The sequence below is a fragment of the Oncorhynchus gorbuscha genome, linkage group LG17, assembly GCF_021184085.1.
Source record: "Oncorhynchus gorbuscha isolate QuinsamMale2020 ecotype Even-year linkage group LG17, OgorEven_v1.0, whole genome shotgun sequence".
Lineage (NCBI taxonomy): Eukaryota > Metazoa > Chordata > Actinopteri > Salmoniformes > Salmonidae > Oncorhynchus > Oncorhynchus gorbuscha.
Genome location: NC_060189.1, coordinates 38,240,377 through 38,264,244, shown reverse-complemented (window position 1 = coordinate 38,264,244; position 23,868 = coordinate 38,240,377). Strand labels below are relative to the sequence as shown.

At 43.2% G+C, this 23,868-nt stretch overlaps 1 pseudogene; it reads left to right on the top strand.

Moving 5' to 3' along the window:
* Nucleotides 1–22,285, top strand: part of LOC124001418 — a 45,111-nt pseudogene extending 22,826 nt beyond the window's left edge.
* Nucleotides 22,286–23,868: the final 1,583 nt, after the last annotated feature.

The window sequence follows — 23,868 nt, the reverse complement described above, 5'->3', positions numbered from 1 at the left end:
GAGACACTACAAAGTTGATAATGATAACATTTGAAATGCTAATCCTTTGCACATGAACGCTCACTCATTCGGGAACAATTGTAATCAATATATATATTTACGCTCAATTTGTCGTCGGGATCTTTGTTGAAAAGTTTGTTTCTGTTGGAGGGTTTTGTCCCCCCTCTCTCTCTCTCTCTCTCTCTCTCTCTCTCTCTCTCTCTCTCTCTCTCTCTCTCTCTCTCTCTCTCGGTTAGAGGGGATAGTTCAGAGGGACATTCATTCGTTTGTTATGGAATGGATGTTTTGGCGGTTGTTGTTCTTCTCGTTCAATGATACCGAATTCCTAGCTGCAGACTAGTAATTAATATCAAAGCCTTGTTCTTATTCTGTCGGTATCGATAGTCTAAGAGTTTAACCACGTGGTATGGTTAAAAGATTCAGCAATGGTCTACAACCTTCGTCCTCTCCTAATGGAGAAAAACATGGTCTGGTGATAATTTCTCAAAGTTGGGTTTTATTCGGAATTGCAGAAAAGGGCTGTCCCAGGATGCCTGTGTCATGTTTTGTCATTGATTATCATGCCTTGTCCCTGTTCTTCTCCTTCTATTCGTTTCCCTCTGCTGGTCTTATTAGGTTCTTTCCCTCTTTCTATCCCTCTCTCTCCCCCTCCCTCTCTCACTCTCCCGCTCTCTCTTCTCTCTATCGTTCCGTTCCTGCTCCCAGCTGTTCCTATTCCCCTAATCAATCATTTAGTCTTCCCACACCTGTTCCCGATCCTTTTCCCTGATTAGAGTCCCTATTTCTCTCCTTGTTATTCGTTTCTGCCCTGTCGGTTCCTTGTCTAGAATTCACCGTGCTGTGCTTGTGTATCGCCCTGTCGTGTCGTGTTTTCCTCAGATGCTGCGTGGTGAGCAGGTGTCTGAGTCTGTTTGGTTCAAGTGCCTTCCCGAGGCAACCTGCTGTTCACCTGCTGTTCAAGATCGAGTCTCCAGTTTGTCCTCGTCATTTCGAGTGAAAGTTGTGTTTTTTTGATTGTATTTACTTTACTGGATTAAAGACTCTGTTTTCGCCAAGTCGCTTTTGGGTCCTCTTTCACCTGCATGACAGCCTGACCCTAACTGGGCTCAGGGGCGGTCCTCTGATTTAGTTAACTCCAATTCCCTTTTTGAGTTTTCCTTCATTAAACAGTCCAAAATCACATTGTACAATTGTATAAACAGTATGATACTCACTCATTCATCTTATACAACAATTAGATGTAAACCTCATATCTGAGGCTGTTATATAAACAGCGTTATGGTAATGTGGCCACACCGTCTCCCATGAGCTTCCCCAAGTTGTAACAAACGGACCAGTTCGTAGCTGGATTCTTCACCGATCTTTTATACTTTCTCCGGAACATGAAATGTGTTCGTACCTCAAGTTCTGTGAGGTGGAAGAAATTCCTTTGTTCTCTATGAAAATTTACTCTGCCTCTTATACTGTGTGGCCATGTGGCAGGGTCTTCTCCTCAGGAATTTACGACCTCTCTCTGACCACAGTAGCTTAGTTGAAGGAGGGAAGGGGGAGGTAGGGAGAGGGGGTGGGGCTTGCTATACCCAAAGAGGGCAACATCATGACAGTACTATTGTTTGTACAGATGAACATGGTACCTTCAGGCATTTGGAAATGGCTCCTAAGGATGAACCAGACTTATGGATGTCTACAATTTTTTTTCTGAGGTCTTGGCTGATTTCTTTATATTTTCCCATGATGTCAAGCAAAGAGGCACGGAGTTTGAAGGTAGGCCTTGAAATACATCCACAGGTAAACCTCAAATAGACTCAAATGATGTCAATTAGCCCATCAGAAGCTTCTAAAGCCATGACATAATTTTCTGAAATATTCCATGTCAATTTAGTATATTTAATCTTCTGACCCACTGGAATTGTGATACAGTGAATTATAAGTGAAATAATCTGTCTATAAACAATTGTTGGAAAAAGTACTTGTGTCATGCACAAAGTAGATGTCCTAACAGACTTGCCACAACTATAGTTTGTTAACAAGAAACTTGTGTAGTGGTTGAAAAACGAGTTTAAATGACTCCAACATAAGTGTATGTAAACTTCTGACTTTTATAAAAAAGCAGTATTGTAAAATCATACTGAGGGTGTTACGAAATACCTTGGGATATGCTGTAAATACGGTATACCACCCAACCCTAGTGTCAAATCAGTGAATTTCCAATGTCTGAAAGTATTCATTCACCATGTAAATTTCCATTGTTTACATTTTCTCTTCTCCCAGTTGAGGATTCCATCACTCTAGATTTGGACTTTAAATTAATGGAGGACATAGAGAAGTCTGAGGCTCGTACTGGCATTCCTACCACCCTGTACACCAAGCAGAACCCCTTCACCTTCAAACTGGAAGACTACCAAGACGATGTCATCATTCCACGGTACGCTGCTTGCTTCGCTACATACCCCTCCCTGACTGAGGAGCCAAATAGCTCCCTATATACAGTGCACTTCTTTTGACCAGGGTCCATAGGGAAGAGACTTGATTTAAACAGCATACAATTCATTTGATATGAGCCATAAGATTATACACTGAACAAAAATATCAACGCAACATGTAAAGTGTTGGTCCCATGTTTCATGAGCTGAAATAAAAGATCCCAGAAATGTTCCATACGCACAAAAAACTTTTCTCGTTCAACCAGATATTAGGAATGTGTTCTTCATGTTTTTTTTACACTCATCTTCACTGTTCCATTTATGCCAACCCTTGACCTCTAATCCCTGTCTCTCGCTCTCTCTCTCTCAGGTATCTTTGACCAGCCTCACCGTTTCTACGTGGCTGACGTTTACACAGACCTCACACCACTTAGCAAGTTCCCATCACCGGAGTATGAGACTTTTGCTGAGTACTACAAAACCAAGTACAACCTGGACCTATCCAATGTAAACCAGCCACTATTGGATGTCGACCACACCTCCTCACGGTGAGAGAGAGGACAGGTGGAAGGAGGGAGAGAGAGGAAAATGTATCCTATTCAACTCTCCATCATCATAAGGATGCCCTTATGAGGTCTCTCAGTCCTCCATGGATGGTGGGGGGGAGCACCATCAAAATAAAAAGATATGGGAAGAACACTTTATCTGTACCTTTACACCCATGAAGGTTACTGTATCTGAACTACTGTGTAACTCATCCAGTTCTGACCTCTGCCTGCAGACTGAACCTGTTAACCCCTCGCCACCAGAACCAGAAGGGGAAAGCACTGCCCCTCAGCAGTGCAGAGAAGAGGAAGGCCAAGTGGGAGAGTCTACAGAACAAACAGGTAATCAAGTCTACATACAAAGCCATGGATCCACCTTCTACCATATTTAGAGATGAACCAATGGCTGAAGACTAACTCTGAAACAGGGTTCCCCAACTGGCGGTCTGTGGGCCGAATTTGGCCCGCTGGTGATTGTATTTGTCCCCCCATGTTTTCTGAGCAAATAAACATTTGTTTTCTCGTTTTTTAATTGTTGGAAGTAAAAGACTGTAAAAACATTAGCAAATCAGCTGCAAGTGAGTAACATTTTGGAAATCTGTTCTAAGTATTCCCACGCATAATATATGATTGTATACAAATGTATGCAAGGTTTCAAATGATTATGTTTTTGCCAAAAAATATATCCGGAGGAGATGGCTGCCGTTTTATGGGCTCCTAACCAATTGTGCTAATTGTGTGTATTTTTTTGCGTTATTTGTAACTTATTTTGTACATAATGTTTCTGCCACTGTCTTTTATGATGTCAGGACAGTGATTATTCACCTTGTACTGGACAAAGATTTTTCTTTAACGACGCAAAGGATTTACTTCAGACACCGGACAATGCCCAAATCCCATTCGCATGAAGAAGAGACAGAGATATCGGGGACTTACAGTACCAGTCAAAATTTTGGACACATCTACTCATTCAAGGGTTTTGCTTTATTTTTGCTATTTTCCACATTGTAGAACAATAGTGAAGAATAACACATATGGAATAACACATATGGAATCATGTAGTAACCAAAAAAGTTTGTTAAACAAATCAAAATACATTTAATATTTTTATTCAAAGTAGCCACCCTTTGCCACATCTTTGCACACTCTTGGCATTCTCTCAACCAGCTTCACCTGGAATGCTTTTCCAACCGTCTTGAATGAGTTCCCACATATGCTGAGCACTTGTTGGCTGCTTTTCCTTCACTCTGCGGTCCAACTCATCCCAAACTATCTCAATTGGGTTGAAGTTGGGTGATTGTGGAGGCCACGTCATCTGATTCAGCACTCCATCACATTCCTTCTTGGTCAAATAGCCCTTACACAGCCTGGAGATGTGTTGGGTCATTGTCCTGTTGAAAAACAAATGATAGTCTACTAAGCGCACACCAGATGGGATGGCGTATCTCTGCAGCATACTGTGGTAGCCATGCTGGTTAAGTGTGCATTGAATTCTAAATAAATCCCAGACAGTGTCACCAGCAAAGCACCATCACACCTCCTCCTCCATGCTTCACGGTGGGAACCACACATGTGTAGATCTTCCGTTCACCTACTCTGCGTCTTACAAAAACACATTTGGACTCATCAGACCAAAGGACCGATTTCCACTGGTCTAATGTCCATTGCTTGGGTTTTTTGCCCCAAGCAATTCAATCCCTATACCAGTCTGCTGTTCCCACATGCTTCAAGAGGGCCACCATTGTTCCTGTTCCCAAGAAAGCTAAGGTAACTGAGCTAAACGACTACCGCCCCGTAGCACTCGCTTCCGTCATCATGAAGTGCTTTGAGAGACTAGTCAAGGACCATATCACCTCCACCCTACCTGACACCCTAGACCCACTCCAATTTGCTTACCGCCCAAATAGGTCCACAGACGATGCAATCTCAACCACACTGCACACTGCCCTAACCCACCTGGACAAGAGGAATACCTATGTGAGAATGCTGTTCATCGACTACAGCTCGGCATTCAACACCATAGTACCCTCCAAGCTCGTCATCAAGCTCGAGACCCTGGGACCCCGCCCTGTGCAACTGGGTACTGGACTTCCTGACGGGCCGCCCCCAGGTGGTGAGGGTAGGCAACAACATCTCCTCCCCGCTGATCCTCAACACAGGGGCCCCACAAGGGTGCGTTCTGAGCCCTCTCCTGTACTCCCTGTTCACCCACGACTGCGTGGCCACGCACGCCTCCAACTCAATCATCAAGTTTGTGGACGACACAACAGTGGTAGGCTTGATTACCAACAACGACGAGACGGCCTACAGGGAGGAGGTGAGGGCCCTCGGAGTGTGGTGTCAGGAAAATAACCTCACACTCAACGTCAACAAAACTAAGGAGATGATTGTGGACTTCAGGAAACAGCAGAGGGAACACCCCCCTATCCACATCGATGGAACAGTAGTGGAGAGGGTAGCAAGTTTTAAGTTCCTCGGCATACACATCACAGACAAACTGAATTGGTCCACTCACACTGACAGCGTCGTGAAGAAGGCGCAGCAGCGCCTCTTCAACCTCAGGAGGCTGAAGAAATTTGGCTTGTCACCAAAAGCACTCACAAATTTCTACAGATGCACAATCGAGAGCATCCTGGCGGGCTGTATCACCGCCTGGTACGGCAACTGCTCCGCCCTCAACCGTAAGGCTCTCCAGAGGGTAGTGAGGTCTGCACAACGCATCACCGGGGGCAAACTACCTGCCCTCCAGGACACCTACACCACCCGATGTTACAGGAAGGCCATAAAGATCATTAAGGACATCAACCACCCGAACCACTGCCTGTTCCCCCCGCTATCATCCAGAAGGCGAGGTCAGTACAGGTGCATCAAAGCTGGGACCGAGAGACTGAAAAACAGCTTCTATCTCAAGGCCATCAGACTGTTAAACAGCCACCACTAACATTGAGTGGCTGCTGCCAACACACTGTCATTGACACTGACCCAACTCCAGCCACTTTAATAATGGGAAATGATGTAAATTTATCACTAGCCACTTTAAACAATGCTACCTTTTATAATGTTACTTACCCTACATTATTCATCTCATATGCATATGTATATACTGTACTCTACATCATCGACTGCATCCTTATGTAATACATGTATCACTAGCCACTTTAACTATGCCACCTTGTTTACTTTGTCTACATACTCATCTCATATGTATATACTGTACTCGATACCATCTACTGTATGCTGCTCTGTACCATCACTCATTCATATATCCTTATGTACATATTCCTTATCCCCTTACACTGTGTATAAGACAGTAGTTTTGGAATTTTTAGTTAGATTACTTGTTGGTTATCACTGCATTGTCGGAACTAGAAGCACAAGCATTTCGCTACACTCGCATTAACATCTGCTAACCATGTGTATGTGACAAATAAAAATTTGATTTGATTTGATTTCTTATTATTGGTGTCCTTTAGTAGTGATTACTTTGCAGCAGTTCGACCATGAAGGCCTGATTCGCGCAGGCTCCTCTGAACATTTGATGTTGAGATGTGTCTGTTACTTGAACTCTGAAGTATTTATTTGGGCTGCAATTTCTGAGGCTAACTCTAATGAATGTATCTTCTGCAGCAGAGGTAACACTGGGTCTTCTTTCCTGTGTTTTTGCCATTATATGGGCTTGGTCTTTTACCAACTAGGGCTATCTTCTGTATACCACTCCTACCTTGTCACAACACAACTGATTGGCTCAAATTCATTAAGGAAATAAATTCCACAAATTACCTTTTAACAAGGCACACCTGTTAATTGAAATGCATTCCAGGTGACTACCTCATGAAGGTGGTTGAGAGAATGCCAAGAGTGTGGAAAGCTATCATCAATGCAATGGGTGGCTACTTTGAAGAAACTCAAATATAAAATATATTTTTATTTGTTTAACACGTTTTTGGTTATTACATGATTCCACGTGTTATTTCATAGTTTTGATCTCTTCACTATTATTCTACAATGTAGAAAATAGTCAAAATAAAGAAAAATCCTTGAATGAGTAGGTGTGTCCAAACTTTTGACTGGTACTGTGGGCGAGTGGGTAATCCGCCTCTTCCATCAGTCCTATTAGCCAATGTGCACTCATTGGATAATACAATTAATGAGCTCCAATCAAGACTAACCTACGAACGGGACGTTCAAAAACTGTAATATCTTTATGTTTCACCGAGTTGTGGCTGAATGACGACATGGATAACTTCAAGCTGGTTTGGTTTTCTGTGCATCGGCAAGATAGAACAGCTGCCTCCGGTAGTAAGACAAGGGGTTGCGGGTTGTGTCTATTTGTAAATAACAGCTGGTGCAGGAAATCTAAAATTAAGGAAGTCTCAAGGTTTTGAATCGCCTCATGTAAAATATTTCAAAAGCTGCATACTACACTATTTACCAAGAGAGTTTTCATCTATATTTTTTGTAGCTATTTACCACCACAAACCTTTGCTAAGACCGCACTCAACGAGCTGTATAAAGCCATAAGGAAACAAGAAAATGCTCATCCAGAGGCGGCGCTCCTAGTGGCCGGGGACTTTAATGCAGGGAAACTTAAACCCAAATGCTTATAAGAAATCCCGCCATGCCCTTCGACGAACCATCAAACTGGCGAAGCGTCAATACAGGACTAAAATTGAATCGTACTACACTGACTCTGACGCTCGTCGGATTTTGTAAACTATTACGGACTACAAAGGGAAGCACAGCCACAAGCTGCACAGTGACACAAGCCTACCAGAAAAGCTAAATTACTTCTATGCTCACTTCAAGGCAAGCAACACTGAAGCATGCATGAAAGCACCAGCTGTTCTGACGACTGTGTGTTCACGCTCTCCGTAGCCGATGTCAACAAGAACTTTGAAACAAGTCTACATTCACAAGGCCGCAGGGCTAGATGATTACCAGGACGTGTACTCTGAGTATGCGCTGACCAACTTGCAAGTGTCTTCACTAATATTTTCAACCTGTCCCTGACTGAGTCTGTAGTACCAACATTTTTCAAGCAGACTACCATAGTCCCTGTGCCCAAGAACACCAAGGTAACCTGCCTAAATGAGTACCGACCCATAGCACTCACTTCGGTAGCCATGAAGTGCTTTGAAAGGCTGGTCATGGCTCACACCAACACCATTATCCCAGAAACCCTGGACCTACTCCAATTTGCATACCGCCCCAACAGATCCACAGATGACGCAATCTCTATTGTACTCCACACTGCCCTTTCCCACCTGGACAAAAGGAACACCTACGTGAGAATGCTATTTATTGACTACAGCTCAGCATTCAAAACCATAGTGCCCTCAAAGCTTATCACTAAGGACCTTGTGACTAAACACCTCCCTCTGCAACTGGATCCTGGACTTCTTGACAGGCAGCCCCCAGGAGGTAAGGGTCGGTAACAACACATCTGCCAGGCTGATCCTCAACACGGGGGGCCCCTCAGGGGTGCGTGCTCAATCCCCTCCTGTACTCCCTGTTCACCCACGACTGCATGGCCAAGCACGACTCCAACACCATCATTAAGTTTTCCACCTACACAGCAGTGGTAGGCCTTATCACCGACAACGATGAGACAGCTTATAGTGAGGAGGTCAGAGAGCTGGCAGTGTGGTGCCAGGATAACAACCTCTCCCTCAACATGATCAAGACAAAGGAGATGATCATGGACTTACAGGAAAAGGAGGGCCGTGCATGTCCCCATTCTAATCGACGGGGCTGTAGTTGAGCAGGTTGAGAGCTTCAAGTTCCTTGTTGTCCATATCACCAACAAACTATCATGATCCAAACACACCAAGACAGTTGTGAGAGGTCACAACAACACGTGCCCAATTCCCCCTCAAGAGCCTGAACAGATTTGGCATGTGTCCTCAGATCTTCAAAGTTCTACAGCTGCACCATCGAGAGCATCCAGGCAGAAGGTAGTATATATGGCCCAGTACATCACTGGGGTCACACTTCCTGCCATCCAGGACCTCTATACCAGGCGGTGTCAGTTGAAGGCCCTAAAAATTGCCAAAGACTCCAGCCATCCTAGTCATAAACTGTTCTCTCTGCTACCGCACGGCAAGCAGTACCGGAGCGGCAAGTCCAGGTCCAAAAGGCTTCTTAACAGCTTCTACCCCCAAGCCATAATTCTCCTGAACAGCTAATCAAATGGCTACCCAGACTATTTGCATTGACCCCACCCATACCCCCAACCCCATTTTACACTGCTGCTACTCTGTTTATTATCTATGGATAGTCACTTTACCTCTACGTACATGTACATAATACCTTAATTATCTCGACTAACCGGTGCCCCCGCACATTGACTATGTACCGGTACCCCCTTTATATAGCTTCACCACTGTTATTGTATTGTTGCTCTTTAATTATTATTTTTTCTTGTTTCGTTTCTTTTTTATTGTATTACATTTTTTCTTTAAACAGCATTGTTGGTTAAGTGCTTGTAAGTAAGCATTTCACTGTTGTATTCGGCGTATGTGACAAATAATATTTGATTTGATCCCTGGTCTAGAATCTAGATTAGAGTATTTTGGAGAACCATCTTCTGCTACTTCTAGAAAGATGCTTCCTCCCCTCCACAACTTGGTCCCAGAGCTGTGTGCCATCCACCTCATCCCAGTATCTACTTTATTTCTGGCCCTAGCCTACAAACATCTGGAAGGATGTAGAATTTTCTTTCTCTTTTTCCTGCCCTTCCAGATCGTGGTCCCAGAGCTGTGTGCCATCCACCCCATCCCAGCCTCTCTGTGGCGGAAGGCTGTGTGTCTCCCCAGCATACTGTACCGCCTCCACTGCCTCCTCACAGCTGAGGAGCTGAGGGCCCAGACAGCCAGAGATGCTGGAGTTGGAGCCCAGACCCTGCCCCCTGACTTCAGGTACATCTGATACATTTTGCTTTGATGACATTTTGAAAAACTATCCCTTTTAATAATTGATTTAATGACTGGCTGTTTAATGACAGCCAGTCATTTACTCTCCAACACTAAACACTGCCCCTACATCTCACTCTGTCTTTATAGGTATCCAATCCTGGACTTTGGATGGAAGAAGTCCATCGACAGCAAGTCTTTCATCTCTCCGCGTGATGAGGAAGAGTATGATGATGAGGAGGAGGAGGAAGAGGATAACGGTGATGAGAACTGTAAACATCACGACCAGACTGCAGCCCCTGACCCTGCTGTTGCTCAGCAACCCTGTAGTGACTGTCATGTCTCCTCCCAGCCTGAGAGGGGTGATGCCAGCAAACACCCAGAAACTGACAGGCCAGAGGAGGAGGAGCCCCAGAAGCCAGATTCTGCCTCCTGCACCAATACCCTCACTAATGGCACTGCTGCCGTCGCCAAAGACGACAGTGACTACGGCGACCACACACACCTTCATGACGGACGTGATAACTCCCGTTTCCTCCCGGCTGACCCTGGTTCGCCACTGGAGAGTGAAGAAGTATCAATAACAATGACAACACAAACCACTACCTCAGTTCTTCCTGTGCAGCTCTCTCCAAGCACAGAGAACCAGAATCTAACCCCAACTCGGCCCTGGACCCAGTCTCAGCTTCAGCACCCTCTTCCCCGAACCCAGCCTCAGCCCTGGACCCAGCCTCGACCCCCACAGCCTAGCGATGAATGTAAACCAGGGGGGACCACAGAGCTCCGTGAGGGCAATGGACACCACGTGAATCAAGCTACCTCAGACTCCTGCAGCCCAGCAACAGTGACGTGGCCCAAAGGCACCGCTCCCACCACAACCACAGCACTTTACCTGACTACTCAAAGACCCAGGAGACCAGTTCCACAGGGGGACACACACCTGGCCCCTGCCCCAAGACCCTGGGCCCCAACCCGGGGCTTATCCTTCAGGTAGGGATGGATTCAACACAAGTTTTTCAGAGTCAGTTCTTTGGTCAATTAATTGATTACCTAATTGAAGTTTTGATTGTTTTAACTAATGAGTATGTCCAGCAATTCAAAATATCAGTTAAATGTGTTTTCGATGTTCGATTCCCACATTTTTGAATCAATTTGGATGCTCTGAATAGACTAACTGATTAATGTAACTGATCCCCTACCTTCAGGCCCTGAACAAAAAATGTATTACTTCAAAAAATGAAAAAAGCAAGCACTCACTTTTAAGTTTCTATTGAATCCTTTTTTTTCTTTTTCTTAAAAAAAAAACATTTCTGCAGGCCCTGACCCTATCCAACGCCAGCGATGGCTTCAGTCTGGAGATGCTGGGAGACTCGTTCTTGAAGCACACCATCACCACTTACCTGTTCTGTACTTACGAGGGACGACTCTCCTACATGAGGAGCAAGAAGGTGAGTCTGGCAGCAGGTTAGGGGGAATGGAGTTTGCCCTGCATCCCAAATGGCACCCTTTACAGTGCACTACTTTTGACCATGGCTCGCATATCGTCAAAAGTGGTGCAAGCAGGAATAGGGAATAGGGTTGAATGTCTGAATGGAATGTTTGTCAATGGAATGCTTTGTGTTTGCCTATTTGCTGTAAGAGAGTTTGTTTTTTAGTTATTGACACATATGCCCATAATTTTGTCATGTTTCATGTATTTCAAGAAATGTGAAATGGTGTGAATTATTTTCTGTCTTAACAGGTGAGCAACTGTAACTTGTATCATCTGGGGAAGAAGAAAGGTCTTCCAAGCAGGATGGTAGTGTCCATATTTGATCCGCCGGTCAACTGGCTGCCCCCTGGTTGATCCGCCGGTCAACCAGGACGAGAGCAGCGAAGACGAATGGGATGAGGTACGTGATGCTCTGTTATTCATGAGACCACCAGAGGGCAGGCTTTCACCTTACTGGTATACTTCAACTGATAGTGTTTCCTCCATATGATACCGAAGGAGATTGTCAATAAATGCACATAGGTAAGCTTGATAAAGAGTACATGAATGATCTCTTGTTATAGTAGCTTTCTCTCTCTTAGTGAACATATAGACATTCTTATACATTATCCAAATGAATGCTAAATATAAAATGAAATAAATGTAGCATGAATTAGTATGACAGCAGGGTAGTAAACGGTACAGGGTGACAAGGGGTTGTAAGGGAAACTTGGGTATAGCTGGATACTCTTCCTGGGCTGTTCGGGAGTTGTGTGTGTCTGAGGTATATGAGGTCAACCCCAGTGTTGAATTTTGTTAGGCTGGCAAGACTGCGAGAGAGAAAGTGGAGAGTGTATGCGTAACACTGTGTGGTGTGTGTGCATAATGTGCTCGGGGCAATGTAATTTTCATTGTCAAGGCCTGGCTGTATTCTGACAAAATTAGATGTCAGTGCCATTAGCATTTAATTAATATGCATTAGAGAATTTCCCACACGGTCAACTTTATGGGTTATTAATTATTATTAATGTAACACTCAGGACGCAGCTTGTCAGATATCGAATTGCATTAGGCCTATGAGTCTATTGAGTTGGATAGGCCTGCCTCCCCTCTCACATTCAAAGCACTCTTAGCTGACCTAATGCTGTGGTGAGAGTGAAACTCTGAGACTATAATCTGTGTAAATCCCACTGTGGGGCTTGACCACGGCTTCAGGAGTCAACTACAGGCCTGGAGGCACCACTGGATTAAAGAGACGTTGGGTAATAAGACATTAATACAATCCACATAGTAATCCATCCACTTTTTCTGTCTCCCATTCTCGCTATTATTCTACCCTCTTCCTTTCGTTGTTTCCCTCTCGCCATCCTCGCACTTACTCCCTTATCTTTCTTTCAGACCAAAAAGGACCCCCTGGACAACGGTAGTGCTGGAAAGGAGTTCTGTGAGGATGAGGCGCAGCTCGAGGAGGAGTTTCTGGAGGAGGATGAAGATCTGATGTCTAAAGAAGTCAACATCGAGGACGACCTGGAGTACTTCCAGGTAGGGAGGAGTTCAGCACAAGGCATCTGTCCCAAATGGCACCCTATTCCCTATATAGTGCACTACTTTTGACCAGGGCCCATATGGCTCTGGTCAAAGAAGTGCACTACTATAGGGAATAGGGTGCCATTTGGGACATAGTTACGTTTTTCAGAATTGATTAGGCAAGGTGATAATGGTTAGTGGTGATTAATCAAAGTTAAAAAACATTTTTTTTACTAATACATAAAACAAAATGTATTTATATAGCCCTTCGTAAATCAGCTGATATCTCAAAGTGCTGTACAGAAACCCAGCCTAAAACCCCAAACAGCAAGCAATGCAGGTGTAGAAGCACGGTGGCTAGGAATAACTCCCTAGAAAGGCCAAAACCTAGGAAGAAACCTAGAGAGGAACCAGGCTATGTGGGGTGGCCAGTCCTCTTCTGGCTGCGCCGGGTGGAGATTATAACAGAACATGGCCAAGATGTTCAAATGTTCATAAATGACCAGCATGGTCGAATAATAATAAGGCAGAACAGTTGAAACTGGAGCAGCAGCACAGTCAGGTGGACTGGGGACAGCAAGGAGTCATCATGTCAGGTAGTCCTGGGGCACGGTCCTAGGGCTCAGGTCCTCCGAGAGAGAGAAAGAGAGAATTAGAGAGAGCATATGTGGGGTGGCCAGTCCTCTTCTGGCTGTGCTGGGTGGAGATTATAACAGAACATGGCCAAGATGTTCAAATGTTCATAAATGACCAGCATGGTCGAATAATAGTAAAGCAGAACAGTTGAAACTGGAGCAGCAGCATGGCCAGGTGGACTGGGGACAGCATGGAGTCATCATGTCAGGTAGTCCTGGGGCATGGTCCTAGGGCTCAGGTCCTCCGAGAGAGAGAGAAAGAAAGAAGGAGAGAATTCGAGAACGCACACTTAGATTCACACAGGACACCGAATAGGACAGGAGAAGTACTCCAGATATAACAAACTGACCCTAGCCCCCCGACACAAACTACTGCAGCATAAATACTGGAGGCTGAGACAGGAGGGGTCAGGAGACACTGTGGCCCCATCCGAGGACACCCCCGGACAGGGCCAAACAGGAAGGATATAACCCCACCCACTTTGCCAAAGCACAGCCCCCACCCCACTAGAAAATCTTAAGTTCTCTTGGCCAAATATAGTAAGAGGTATGAATGCATACTAGACACATGCTTACTTATCTATTACCGGGGGAAAAACTGAATCAAAACACAATCTAGTTTATTTAAAATAATTTGTCTGTCCAGCTATGGAAAACACCACTTACATTTATTTTAATAAAAATAATAATAATAAAAAATGTATACAGATGCCCCCCATCACAAATGTATTCATTGCTCTAACCCATCCCTACTACCAGGAGCACATTAAGTTAATCGACAGCATGCTCATGGGCTCCGGTGCCTTCGGCAAGAAGATCTCCCTCAGGACCTTCCCCGCTGTCCTCGCCACCCCGGCCCCTGGCCCCAGCCCCTCCGCCCGCTCCTCCTCCCCTGCAGCCAAGCCCAGCTTCGGGGTGTGGAAACCCTCCAAGAAACCTGGCCCGGTCCCCACCCCCGACTACCCCTCGGAGTCTGGTGGTGGTGGCTCAGCAGATGAGTTTGACTACAGGTGAGTCCCCCACCCCCATACTATGTAAAGTGGAACCTGAGAACCTAGGTGGAAAAGCGCTATATTAATACAATCTATTATGAAGTAATTAAGCCGTGTCTGAACCAGAATGGCCCATAGGGCAGGAGCCGATTTCCTGTTTCTGTAGCTTGAGGCAGCTTTGATGTACAAGTAAACCCCCTGGACACGATGCTAGTCTATCGCAGGGCTAGGTGGATAAGTGCTATATAAATCCATAAAATTGTTATGCATTATTATTAGCTCGTGGGACGCCATGTGTTACTTGGACCCCAGCAAGGCGGGGGAGGAGGATGATTTTGTGGTGGGTTTCTGGAATCCGTCTGAGGAGAACTGTGGGGTGGAGCTGGCAAAACAGTCCATCTCCTACGACCTGCACACGGAGCAGTGCATCGCTGACAAGAGCATCGCTGACTGTGTAGAGGCACTGCTGGGCTGCTACCTCACCAGCTGTGGGGTGATGGCTGCTCAGATGTTCCTCTGCTCCCTGGGACTCAAGGTATATACACCACATACACCACTGCTCCAGAGTCCAATGGTGGCGAGCTTTACACCACTCTAGCCGATGCTTGGCATTGCACATGGTGATCTTATGCTTGTGTGCAGCTGCTTGGCCATGGAAACCAATTTCATGAAGCTCCCGACTAACAGTTATTTTGCTGACATTGCTTCCAGAGGCAGTTTGGAACTTGGTAGTGATTTGAAGGGGTGTCCACATACTTTTGTTTATGTAGTGGACTTATGTGTGTATATACAGTGCCTTGCGAAAGTATTCGGCCCCCTTATACTTTGCGACCTTTTGCCACATTTCAGGTTTCAAACATAAATATATAAAACTGTATTTTTTTGTGAAGAATCAACAACAAGTGGGACACAATCATAAAGTGGAACGACATTTATTGGATATTTCAAACTTTTTTAACAAATCAAAAACTGAAAAATTGGGCGTGCAAAATTATTCAGCCCCCTTAAGTTAATACTTTGTAGCGCCACCTTTTGCTGCGATTACAGCTGTAAGTCGCTTGGGGTATGTCTCTATCAGTTTTGCACATCGAGAGACTGAAATTTTTTCCCATTCCTCCTTGCAAAACAGGTCGAGCTCAGTGAGGTTGGATGGAGAGCATTTGTGAACAGCAGTTTTCAGTTCTTTCCACAGATTCTCGATTGGATTCAGGTCTGGACTTTGACTTGGCCATTCTAACACCTGGATATGTTTATTTTTGAACCATTCCATTGTAGATTTTGCTTTCTGTTTTGGATCATTGTCTTGTTGGAAGACAAATCTCCGTCCCAGTCTCAGGTCTTTTGCAGACTCCATCAGGTTTTCTTCCAGAATGGTCCTGTATTTGGCTCCATCCATCTTCCCATCAATTTTAACCATCATCCCTGTCCCTGCTGAAGAAAAGCAGGCCCAAACTATGATGCTGCCACCACCATGTTTGACAGTGGGGATGGTGTGTTCAGGGTGTTGCTTTTACGCCAAACATAACGTTTTGCATTGTTGCCAAAAAGTTCAATTTTGGTTTCATCTGACCAGAGCACCTTCTTCCACATGTTTGGTGTGTCTCACAGGTGGCTTGTGGCAAACTTTAAACGACACTTTTTATGGATATCTTTAAGAAATGGCTTTCTTCTTGCCACTCTTCCATAAAGGCCAGATTTGTGCAATATACGACTGATTGTTGTCCTATGGACAGAGTCTCCCACCTCAGCTGTAGATCTCTGCAGTTCATCCAGAGTGATCATGGGCCTCTTGGCTGCATCTCTGATCAGTCTTCTCCTTGTATGAGCTGAAAGTTTAGAAGGACGGCCAGTTCTTGGTAGATTTGCAGTGGGCTGATACTCCTTCCATTTCAATATTATCACTTGCACAGTGCTCCTTGGGATGTTTAAAGCTTGGGAAATATTTTTGTATCCAAATTTGGCTTTAAACTTCTTCACAACAGTATCTCAGACCTGCCTGATGCTGTCTGCGCTTTTAACGGACCTCTGAGACTATCACAGCGCAGGTGCATTTATACGGAGACTTGATTACACACAGGTGGATTGTATTTATCATCATTAGTCATTTAGGTCAACATTGGATCATTCAGAGATCCTCACTGAACTTCTGGAGAGAGTTTGCTGCACTGAAAGTAAAGGGGCTGAATAATTTTGCACGCCCAATTTTGCAGTTTTTGGTTTGTTAAAAAAGTTTGAAATATCCAATAAATGTCGTTCCACATCATGATTGTGTCCCACTTGTTGTTGATTCTTCACAAAAATATACAGTTTTATATCTTTATGTTTGAAGCCTGAAATGTGGAAAAAGGTCGAAGTTCAAGGGGGCCGAATACTTTCGCAAGGCACTGTATTTTGGTTTCATCTGACCATATGACATTCTCCCAATCTTCTTCTTAAAAAGCTACAAAACATTGTAACATCATTATTTCATAACGTGTTTAATGTAAAAAATATATATATATTGAAATCGAAAACCGTGATAATTTTTAAATGATTGTGATTTTATATTTCAATAACAATGTCAACGGATCAAAACAGGTATTACCAGTGGAGAGGAAGTTCTTCCACTGCAATTCAAATACTTTTGGGCAGCTGATGCAAGCACACCATTTTTCTTATGGAAAATTACCCTTTGTAGTTCAATAATAAAATCTTTCTCTATCAATATATCAAGCAGGTGTTACCGGTGGAGAGTCGGACTCTGAGGGAGGAGGGCGGAGTCACATGACGTCCAATATGGCTGGCGATCCTGCCCCGCTGCATGTTCGACCATCCGGACGCAGACGCACCCTCAACCACCCCATCTCCGGCTTTGAGAACTTTGAAAGGAAAATCAGCTATACCTTCCAGAACAAGGCCTACCTGCTGCAGGCGTTCACACACGCCTCCTACCATTATAATACCATTACAGGTTAGAAATATCACAATATTAGTAGTAGTACCACAGCAACCCAATTGCAATACCATCATACCTGAGGGGCTGTGATATCACAACAATACCATTAGCTGAACCATTGTAAAGAAGCAGGAAAAACCCTTTAAATAGTTGATTGCTGCTTGCCTTTAGTATGTCTGCTCAGTGATAAGCTTATTTTGTGTCGGCTTAATATCACTTCTTCCTGCTCTCTTTCTCGTCCCCGCTCTCTCTCTGTCCCAGATTGTTACCAGCGGCTGGAGTTTCTTGGCGATGCAATTTTAGACTACCTCATAACGAATAACCTTTATGAAGAACCTCGCCAACACTCTCCCGGCGTGCTCACAGACCTGCACTCAGCACTCGTCAACAATACCATCTTCGCCTCCCTGGCCGTCCAGTACGACTACCACAAGTACTTCAAGGCTGTGTTGCCCGAGCTGTTCCACGTCATCGACGACTTTGTGCAATTCCAGCTGGAGAAGAAGGAGATGCAAGGCATGGACTCTGAGGTGTGTTTACGGTTAGATGGTCCATCTCCGGGATTTTGAAGTTGGATTATATCTCAAATGGCACCCTATTCCCTATATAGAGCCCATTAGGGCTCTGGTCAAAAGTGGTGCACTATATAGGGAATAGGGTGCCATTTCAGATGCAGCTTTTGTGAAGAAGTTGTTTGTTGTGGTGTATTTATTGGTGCTTTCTGGATGAGAAACAAAAGTTGCATGTGTTTGTTTGTCATAGTGCAATGTACATCTGTTGTATTTCTCTTGTTCTACTGTTCGGAATGTCCGCCCATTCCCAATTTTCCCAGCACACCCCAGTGTATATGTTGACCGAGAACTTTTTGCAGGGACAAAATGATAGCGTTTGGCCTTGTTGATAATTACTAACATTTAAATGTGTTTTGTGGGACATAATCATGTTTTTTCTGCCCTTAATGCTAATTATTAACAGCCCTAAACATGGGCTGTCAGTTCTTTATGAATCTGTTTTATATTTTGTTGAGTTTTGAGTATTGGAAAGAGAGTTGGATTGGAGAGCGAGCAGTTGGATTTAATTTATTTTGAAATGCCTATCTTGGCAGTGAATCTGGTCTCGTTTGAGCAGTGCTGGTTTTATGCCTAAGGGACAACATTGGATACAGTAAGAGGAAAAACAAATTCAGGAACATTGGTAAATATTTCTCCTTAATAAGCACAACTGGACGACGGGGTCTCCAGAGTGTGCAAGGGTACAGCAGACTACATTTTTGGGATTTAATACAGTAACAACTTGAATACAGTTCAATACCTGTATCACTTGTATTCAATACTTCTAATAAACTATTGACGCTTGCCGATTATACATTTTCAAACTTCTATCGATGTAGGCCTATACGTAAAATGAGGTGTGTAATAGATATTTTTCTCAGATGACATTTTCAAAGGAAAATGCTAAATTCACTCTATAGCTAACGTTGACTTTTTTCTACGCGCATTTGTTACTGGATGGATAGGATATGAAATAGGGGACAGTGCTCAGTCAGAGTTATTAGAAAGAGGCTACACTACAGCACAGACAATCATTTTTTTCCTTTAATCCACTCGAGACAAAATCTTTCTTTTTTTCACCCTAATAAAAACAACTTGTACTTCATCTCTGTTATTCCACCCTTTCTTTCAGCTGCGGCGGTCAGAGGAAGACGAGGCGAAAGAGGAGGACATTGAGGTCCCCAAGGCAATGGGAGACATCTTTGAGTCGCTCGCCGGAGCAATTTACATGGATAGCAGGATGTCACTGGAGACTGTGTGGCAAGTGTATTATCCAATGATGAGGCCACTTATAGGTAAGGAGGAGAGAAACGGAGAGAGGGAAACTTCGACCACGTTTTAGATTTCCTCTTTTCTGATTGTTTGATAGTTCATGCAGGGAGGCTTTTAGTTCCACTGATTTGCAAAATGTAAAAGTTCTCATATTTGTCTGTCCCAGTGATACATCATATTGAGGAGGTAAAAAGATGAGGGTTCGTGTTATAACACTTTTCTTTTCCCTTGCAGAGAAATTCTCAGCTAATGTCCCTCGCTCTCTGGTGCGGGAGCTGTTGGAGATGGAGCCAGAGACTGCCAAGTTCAGGTAATTTGATGGTTTTAGCTTACATACTTGATTGCAATTAATGTAATCTTTCCCATTATTTTCTATCCCCTCACCCTCATATAGATCCTAAAATTACAAATGCATTGTTTTATACAATATGTTACCATATTTAATCAGTTTCTAGAATGAAAGTTTTTCTGGTTGTGTTGCTAGGAGGCCATTGTCCCTCTAGTGTCCTTTATGTAATTCTTTGCCCTCTCCTTCAGCCCTGCAGAGAGGACGTACGACGGGAAGGTCCGTGTGATGGTGGACGTCGTAGGCAAGGGCAAGTTTAAAGGCGTGGGCCGCAGCTACCGGATCGCCAAGTCTGCCGCAGCGTGCCAGGCTCTGCGCATCCTCAAAGCCAACCAACCTCAGGTCCCGAAAAACTGAGTGTCACACGCTAACTAGCTAGCTACTGACACTAGCAACTGACACTAGCTACCTACAACTGTTACTAGCCGGTAGCCACTGATGCTAGCTACTTACGCTAACCAGTAGTTGCCGGTGCTCGCGATTGATGCTAGTTACCAATACAGTGGAGGACATTGAGCCCTGTATCTCCAGCGCACAAAAGCGCAGCCAGGGAACGTTCTGTAGAGACCTGGGGAAGTCCCAACACAACAAGAGAGCTGATCTGGTCGTAACGGATTTTACGTTGGATGTTTTTTTTGCGCAAACACAATCTTTACTTTCCTTCTCTGCTTTGTGTAAATCACAAGAGTGCTTTATTAACATATAGCATAGTGTTAAAAAGAAGAAGGAAAAGGTCATGTGTCGCTATGTTTATTTTTATTTTTATGTTTGCTTTGTGTCAGTGAGATATGAGGCTTATGCTTATTATGAGTAGTTTTAGATGGTTCAAATCAAACGTGTAAATCAAAAACCGCTAAACTCCTCAGTCTGTGCACTAGTGCCAGTTTTAAAGTGTTTTTTAAAACGCAGAGGCCAGACCACCGACGAAATAGACCATTGGGACCCAACTCTGTCTGAACTCTCTTGAAATGGTATTCTTAGGATGCGTCTCAAATGGCACCCTTTCCCCTATATATGACCCTATGGGCCCTGGTCAAAAGTAGTGCACTATATAGGAAATAGGGTACCATTAGGAATGCAGTTTCAGTCATTATTGCACTTATTCCATTACTCTCTGTTGTGTTTAGAATTGTGTGGTCGGATGGACATAAATACTATACGTAACAATATCTATAAATCTACGATGAAATATAAATATTATTTGCCTTACATACTAAGACCCTTCCTCGTATCCTGAAAAAAAATGATAGAAAGTCAACATACCCAGTTACTGTAATTTAAAAATAGATTTTAAACAGCATTTAAGGATGCATGTTAGTGTAGCTTATGTATTAATAACCATGGCAAGTAGATGGCTTATATAAACATTATACATCTATCAATATATCTAAAGTGAAAGAAATTATATGTTTACTATGACATAAGTTGGAACTTTGGTTTCAAGTATGTCTTTTGATACTAAGATTGATAATGTTCCTTTTGATGGTCATTTTTTTAGCATTTAGTTCTGTCTCTCTATTGGCTGAGTTGTTTAGCGTTTGAAAATATTATGAAAAAGAACACATATCAGGTAAAAGGTAATATGCTGCAGATTTTGTATGAATTGGATACTTCTGTAAGGCACAGAGCACCTTTTAAGTAGTCTTTAGGACACACAGACAACGTTGTTCTTCAACAGAATTGCGGTTCACACATCCCTTCACGTACCAAAGCTTATGCAGATGTGGCGCTACAGGGTTGCACATGTGAGTTCCTAGGGATATGGATACCAGCCTTTTTGTTGTATTAGTTCAAACACATTGTGACTACATAGCTTCGTAGACTAAATGCTTTTATTTTCTCTCAAAAATGTCATTAGGCCCTCTTCACTTGAATACCTCAGTTGACTGCATGCAAAAAAAAAAAATGCTGCCATTATTTTTTTTTCTCTTCATTTTAAGCTTGAATTTTTCATCCTTTTTGCACTGTACCTACAATACCTCTTTATTTGACCTTTGAAATCTGTTAGTTGGGTTGATTGACCTGTTTTAGCAGCCGTCAAGCTGTCGAGGTTTTGCTTCGTTGTTGTCATTGTTTTTCCCATCTCTTCTCTTTTGATTTAATGCTTGAAGATTTGGTGGGGTTAAACCAGAGGGTATTCTCATTCTGCACATACATAGGCCTAAAGTAATGTGTTTAGTCTCTGTTGAGCATCAATCCTCTTCAAATGACAAAGAAATTCATTAGCAATGATCCGAGGAGTGTTCCCATCTGTACTGTAGCTTGTTGAGGTATGCCGATTGCACTCTCTCACCTTGTGTGCCCAGCCAAGTCTTACTGTAGGTTGAAGACTCTTAAGATTCTAGATTTTCAGATCCTAAGATTCTAGATTCTAAGATAATTTCTCACTCTACTCTCAACTCACTTGAAAATGGCATTCCTCACTGCTGTTTCATTCCTTAAATGGTTACACCTGTGTTGTCCTAAAACAGTGGGTGTGCAACAAATGTAATTAAGCTCTTTCAAATGATTAACTTAGTAGTGCCCAAAGTGAATGAATGAATTAGGAGGTTTGTGGTGCATTTTATGGTGTTGTATTTCATATATCATGTATGCTTTCGACGCTTTCTGTCAGTATGGCAATAAAATCCTACCGTAGGTATACTACCTCAGAAGACACTGCACTCTGATCATTGCCAGTCACAATGCCTTGTTTAAATATATATATCAATACAAATGAACTGTTTTTTCTGGACACAACTGCAATTTGACAAATATCTATTGCAGGGACATATATACTGTAGCCTTTTTACTGTGATATATGTACATTGAAAAATGAAATCTATCTATATACATATAGACATGTATATACTCACGTAATTCTTTGCAAAGAGGCAACATTCCCACAGAGTTACTTGTATCTATTTGATGATGTATATTTTTGACAGCCGAATAGCGCAAACTAAAACAGTGCCTTTCGACTTATAGTATCCTGACTAATCAAGTGAATTCTGCAACTCTTGCCTCTCGAAGGCAACCTTGCCTACAGTAGCTGCAACGAGCCTAGTACTGTTTGTTCATAGTGGCTATGTGTGTATGCATGCAATACTATTACTTAACCTGGTGCCATACAATGGAATTTGGTTTCTGAACTTTGGAATACCCGTGTAAATATGCTACATTTATACATTATTGATAACAGCATTTAAAAGTTGCGTGTGTATGTGACTAGAAGGAAGGCTTAACTAAACTACACTGGTGTATAATATATTATAATTTTATTATATATATTAATATTTTGACAGTTTGTTTTATAACATATAATTTGACATCAGATGCCATTGTATAGAGTGCAATCTGGATTTACGCTTTCAAGCAGCAGTTGTGTGACCCCGTTAAGCATTCGTTAAGTAGTGAAATTTGGTCTAAAGTGTACATTGGTTCCAAGAAGGGGGACTTCATCATAATAAGCATCAAGTATCGGACTGGAGATTGGAGCTTCAGGCACTACCAGGCACACTGTCTCTCTCCAACACTCAGTCAGTCTAAAGAACTGCAGCTAATGTAACATTCATCTATATAAGTTTTGGTTCTGTGTTCCGGAATTTCAATGCGTGCGTGCACACACACAAATGTTTTATTTGGGGGCCATGACTTTAAAATAATATGACATCACTCACATGGTGCCACACCCATTGTCTTTTTTTCACTGATGAATATGCACAATTAAGAAATTATCATTCAAGCCAGATGTTGCAGCAATAATCAATTTCCAACCTGAGTGTTGTATTAGTAAAGGTGTTTGATGGGAGTGTAGTTATAAGGTAGTCCTCAATCGTTTGCAGACTGACAACTGATAATTGTTTTTTGTTTGCTTTTTGTACATGTAGCACAATTTAGCATTGCACTTTGGGCGCCATACTTTACCTCGTGTCAGAGAAAGAGTCAACGTGTTTTTATGATGCTGCCGTTATGTGAAGAGGAGGAACTACTTGTGGTTTAGACTTTACTGCTGTTTTGATTGCTGGTATTTTGCAATTGTATTTAAAGGATCAAACAGAGATATGACTGCCAATGTGTACATGGCACCTCTGCCCAGAGTGTCAGCAGATAAGCTTTTGTTGTTCACCTATAACTGTTTTATCTCTGATTTGCTTTGTTTAAATACTCCAGGCCACAAGGTGACAGTAGCTAGTTTGGCTTGTGCCTGCTGTAGCTAATGTAAGCTAACGCGCAAGCTGCGCTAATGTTGCTTGCTCGCTGGAATTTGTAGTAAGCCCA